At 31.9% G+C, this 6,311-nt stretch overlaps 1 pseudogene; it reads right to left on the bottom strand.

The window, feature by feature from the left end:
* Positions 1–966: 966 nt before the first annotated feature.
* LOC132616011 (kirola-like) lies at positions 967–5,155 on the bottom strand (annotated as a pseudogene).
* Between the last annotated feature and the right edge of the window lie 1,156 nt (positions 5,156–6,311).

The following is a 6,311-nucleotide window of genomic DNA, read 5'->3' as shown; positions in this document are numbered from 1 at the left end:
AATCATAACTCGACAACAACATACACTATTTACAAATGCACAAACCCCAACAAGTGAAACAAATACCCCAAATAAGGGTTTCTCAAACACGGAACAACAAAATAAACAACATTGAAGACAAACCCATGTTCTTCTTCTTATTTTTCTATAACCAAAATCATCAATTTCTACCAAATAACTTTTGGAACAAGTGAAAGAAAAACTTTATCTTGATGTTGGAGAAGAAGCAGCAGCAGCGGCACCAACAACAACGAGAGACAAGAGAGACACTTGAGAAGAAAAGAGGAGAGATGAGAGACGTGAAGAAGAAGATGAACAGTTTGGTTGGGAGTTTTGATTTTGAAATATGGAAGAAGTGCGAGGGAGTTGTGGGGAGGGAACGATTTGGGTGTTTTGAATAATGGGTGGGTGTTTTAGTATAATGGGTGGGTGTTTTGAGTTTGTTTGTATTTTGTAAAAGATTAAGAAGTTTGAAAAAATACATTTTGAACCCCAATCTTCTTAATCCCAAATTTAATTGGGTTTTGATTTCGGGTGGCCCCCACAAGTCACCTGCGGTAATTTGAAGACCTTTTGGTCACCTTCAGTTAATTCTTCGTACATACATGATAAGGCCTAAAAGTGATGATATAATATTTAATGAACTTTCTAAAAGAATAAAGTGAAACACAACACTAAGAGATTAATTGTAAATTAACCTGCGTGATTGGGTAGTACTAGAGTTAATAGCTCAGGTCTTCTAGCCTCCTTCATCGCAATGCGCCACATGGATCGCAATTGCGATGAACACATGCACTAGCAAAAATCATCAATTTTATAGAGTTCTGAAATGGTGACGAAACTCACCCGACTCCCTCAGTTTCCAACTCAAATCATGCTAATTAACACAAGTCCGAAATGCTATTGTTGAATAATAAAAGGTCTCAAAACATAACTTAAAGCTTTAAAATAAAAAAACAAGGGGATGGATTATCATAAAAAAATACATAATATCTTACATATACTGTCATTTGGAAATACATCCATAGAATGAAATTGGCATATAAAATACATTCTTCAAACACAACATTATTTATTTCATACAGTAGCAAGAACTAGCCAATATTGCTAATTATTTGTCACACAAACACACACAGATATGTATATGTGTACACACACACAGAGAACACATAGATCTTCTATTTCTTGAGAAGGTCACCATCTAGATCCTTGGTCACGTCAAGGAGAAAACCCAAGGGAATGAGGGGCTCTGGGGTGTCTTCAGTTTTCTTTTTGTACTCAAGGGTCCATGTAATCCACTGGTATTCACAAGATGATACAACAGTACATGAATTATACAACTCTAACATATTTCCTTCAATCACTTTGCGACTGATTGATTTCTTGTGAGGATCGATGACTTCAATTACATACTTTATAATCTTTTCTTGTCAATCTGTAATCATTAAAATAAAAAAATACAAGAGATGTTACTCCTAGTTCAACTGCCCAATTCCTTATGACAGATTTAAACATTTACAAAATAATATCTTTATCTTATTTATTTATTTTCCTCGTTTATCATTTTCTCCAAAAAATATCTGACTAATGCTCATGAATATTGGATTGTCTACCCTTCCTGAATAGAGTTTTCTTTAAAAATCTCAAAAGAAGAACTGACATAGTGGAGAATATGAGAATTAGTAAGGAAAACTGTAATTTTTAGGCTTAATGCATATGCAGCCCCCTAAATTTGGCTTCTTTTTTTTCCATTTGGCACCTCAACTAAATATTGTTCCTATTGAACCTCTGAACTCGTCCTTAAGTGTGTCTATCAAACCCCCTAAATCTGATTTTTATTAGAAGCAAAGATTATATTGGGGAAATGAAGGTGGAGGATACTTTAGACATGTGGTAAGCTATTCTTTAGGTTATGGATGTGTCGGTTTCTGCTGGTTCTGCTCTTTCACTGCCAGCTTAATTAAGAGCTACTCTTTTTCCCCTCTCAATTGTTGTTAATCTTAGCTAAAAGATGGCATAATTAAATTAGAATATATATTTGCATGTTGCTACATTGAAGATGGAATACTATGTAAGTCGGATTGTATTTGATAGATACACTTGAGAACGAGTTCAGGAGTTCAATAAGAACAACACTTCGTTGAGGTGTCAAAATGGAAAAAAAAAGGGCAAGTTTAGGGGGTCGTATATGCATTAAGCCTAATTTTTATTTGCAAAAAGGGTCAAATATACCCCTCTACTTTAGTTTATTGGCTAATTTTGCCCTCCGTTAGCCAAAATAGTCAAATCTGAAAAGGGCCAAAATTACCCCTGAACTTTCGAAAATAGTTTATTTATACCCTTCGTTATAATATTGGGCTAATTGTGCCCTTACCGTTATACTATGGACCAAATATACCCCTGAACTTTCGAAAATAGTTTATTTATATCCTTCGTTATACTATTAGGTCAATTGTGCCCTTACGGTTATACTATGGGCCAAATATACCCTTAAGTTACATGGTCTGCACGTGTCACAATCACAATGGCCCAACCCACTTCCCCCTATAATTACACCCAGATTAAATTAATTACTGAATCCGACCCCTCACTTTATTTCACCCTACCCGTTTTGTTTATTTCAAACCCAAATAAAGTACCTATACCCGTTTTGATTATTTCATTACAGGTTTCGTTTCTGTAAAACATGGTAGTATACAAAATGAAACCTCAAATTAAAAATTTCACCACGTTAATAGGATCGTTACAATAACAAAAACAATTTTATCCTTTCTTCATAGAAATGAAAACAATGCAAAGAACTCAAGCAGTGGAGAAGAAGAAAAAAAACAGAAAAAACCATTCTATCCTAGGAAATCCGTCATGGAATAGTCGAGCCTGTTCCTCTCGACTTAATTCATCAATGGACCACCAACAAGTAGCCTGCTTATTGAAAATAGCAACACATACTAGCCATCACTTAATTGCAGTTTCAAGAATCACAATTTATGTGACAGTTAAAACCAAAAAGTCATCGTGTTATCCATAGTTTTATGATCCTTACATTTTGGGTTTTCATTTGTGTACTACCATGTTTTACATAAACGAAACCTGTAATGAAATAAACAAAATGGGTACAGGTACTTTATTTGGTTTGAAATAAACAAAACGGGTTGGGTGAAATTAAGTGACGGGTCAGATCCGGTGATTAATTTAATATGGGTGTAATTATAGGGGGAAATGAGTTGGGTCATTGTGATTGTGACACATGGTAGACCACGTAACTTAAGGGTATATTTGGCCCATAGTAAAATGGTAAGGGCACAATTGGCTCAATAGCATAACGAATGGTATAAATAAACTATTTTCGAAAGTTCAGGGGTATATTTGGCCCATAGTATAACGGTAAGGGCCCAATTGGCCCAATAGTATAACGAAGAGTATAAATAAACTAATTCTAAAAGTTCAGGGGTAATTTTGGCCCTTTTTCGTAGTCAAATATACCCCTCCTGCTACAAGTTGGGGCCAAATATACCCCTACCATTAGCAAAGTTTCAAAAATACCCCTCATTTCTAATATATTTCCACATAAACAAGTCTACTAATTGGAATTGAGTGACATGGACGTCACATGACATTTAACTTATTCTATGTGGTGCCTATGTGGCAATTTTTTTAAAAACAAATCTGTTAAAAATGGCTTTTATTAAAAATCTGTTTTTTTTAATTTTATAAAACCCACTTCTTAAAAAAAATCTGTAAAATTGGATTTTTTTTATCAAAAAATATGGAAAATGATTTTTTTAAAATCCGTTTTTCAGATTTTTTTTTTAAATTAATCTAGATTTTAAAAAAATTAGGACACTTTTCTTAAAAAAAAAAATACTTTACAGTTTTCCAGATTTAAAAAAAAAATCATTTCTCAGATTTTTTAACTAAAATATCCAATTTTCGAGAATATATTTTAAAAAAATGGGTTTTATTAAAACAAAAAAGTTCCAGATTTTTAATAAAAGCCATTTTTTTTTCAGAATTGTTTTAAAAAAAAATCAATTTTCTAGATTGTTTTTAAAAAAATTGTCAGGTAGGCGTACATAGAATAAGTTAAATGCCATGTGGCGTGCACGTCATCCAATTCCAATGACTAGACTTGCTTATGTGGGAATATGTTAGAAATGAGAGTATTTTTAAAACTTTGCTAACGGTAGGGGTATATTTGGGCCCAACTTGTAACGGGAGGGGTATATTTGATTACTTTGGCTAACGGAGGGCAAAGTTAGCCAATAAACTAAAGTAGAGGGGTATATTTGATCCTTTTCCCTTTTTGTTATGTTTGGTATAAAAAAAGGGCAGCCCGGTGCACTAAGCTCCCACTATGCGTGGGGTCCGGGGAAGGGCCGGACCACAAGGGTCTATTGTACGGAGCTTTTTTGTTTTGTTATGTTTGGTATGACAAAAGTAATTTTTCGTGGAAATTGTTTTTATGCAAATATTTGGAAAATCTTTTTTAGTATTTGATTTGTGGAAAGATATATTACCGAAAGCATACACTATTAATGATATTAATAATAATATTAAAAATCATAGAATATTCTATTTTGATGAACCTTTTGAGTACTAATTATTAGTAAGTAACATCTAAGTGTTAGTTGGAGCAAATAAAATAAATTCAAAAGTTAAAAAAAAAAATTGAGGAATTACTTCCGCCCACAAGTAAAAGAAGTTATTTTACTTTCTTGGAGCAAACGGCTGTACTTGAAATATGTTTATGGTAATCAAAAACCATCAAATAACTTTTTCATGAAGATCATTTTTTTGAAAAATAACTTTCGTACAACCAAATACACCTAAATATAGAAAATTGATGCAAGTAAATCATATTGAGAGAGAGATGTATGTTACCGTCGTTATATTTCAAGCTAACAACCGTACCAACTTTTCCCATTTCACCTTCATGAATCTTATAATTGTTGATCTTATTGGGGATTATGTCGGCTATATGAGTATTGGTGAGCAAAAGATCATAAATCATTTGTTCTTCGCACGTCACCTCCATTGAAGCAATCAACTTGCCTTTCAGACCCATTTGTTCTTCTTCTTGAAATATCAATAAGTTGAGAGACAAAAGTGGTGAGAAAATGTTTAGGACTTGTAGCCTTTATATAGATTTTAGATAGTTGTGAAAGCTAGCTAGTAGAAAACGTTCACTACAACAAATGTGATATATAGCTACAAAATTATTAGCTACGGCATGAAATTCGTCACCAATTGTTCATCTTTCGTGACGAAAATTATATTTCGTGTTTAAATACATGAGGCGCATACTTTTAGTGACGAAACATAATATTTCGTAGCAAATTTTTGTCAACTAAAGTTTCCCACCAAAAAATTAGTTGGCGCAATTTATTAAGTACTATTAGCTACGAATTTAAAATTATTAGTGACACATTATTTTGTCACTAATGATGTACCCAATTTGTGACAAACCATTTTTTGTCCTAACACTAGTTACATTTTGGACACGAAAAACTTTCGTCACAAAAAATATGTTGATACAATAGCGACAAATTAGAATTTGTAGCTAATCATTGTAAACTTTAGCCACAAAATTTTATATTTAATTGTGACATTACCTTTTGTCACTAATAGTTCACACAATTAGTGACAATTGTATTATTGTCTTTCTTTAACCTGCAATTTAGTCACAACGAAATTTGTCACAAAAAATACAATTTTTAAATGGCTACAACTTAAATTTCATCACTGAATATTGCAATTATTGGCTACGAATTGTTTTTTTAGTATATGTCAAAAGATCATCAATGATAGGACATCTTGATCTAAATAAAATAAAAATGATAGTTTTATCGGTCAATGAACATGTACCACACAAGCATAATTTTCTTTGATTTTAAATATTTTAGTAGTTTAGATGAAAGAAGAAGCTTTAAAAATGATACGCCATCTAACATACGAAGAGCGCAAAGATTCATAGATAACAATATAATTACATTTTTTTTAAAACAATATGTGTTTTTAAAGATATGAAATATGTCTCTCATTATTTTACCTTCATTAATTTTATAACATTCAATAGAAATACAATGTACATGCATAATTAATATTAGATACAGTAAAATATTTTGAAAAATGTTGTATGCCATAGATGTTTTATATTTTTAATTTCTACTTCATAAGAAATCAGTAAGAATGTAATATTTAAATATAATTTTTGTAGTGATAGCGCACTGCACATCTTTAGTGACTAGTTATATTAGTAATGGAAAATCTATCACTAATTCATTGCAATAGTTAATATAATTATTTTATGA

This window comes from Lycium barbarum, chromosome 10 (genome assembly GCF_019175385.1).
Source record: "Lycium barbarum isolate Lr01 chromosome 10, ASM1917538v2, whole genome shotgun sequence".
Lineage (NCBI taxonomy): Eukaryota > Viridiplantae > Streptophyta > Magnoliopsida > Solanales > Solanaceae > Lycium > Lycium barbarum.
The sequence above is the reverse complement of the archived record's forward strand: the minus strand, read 5'-3'. Positions and strand labels throughout refer to the sequence as shown.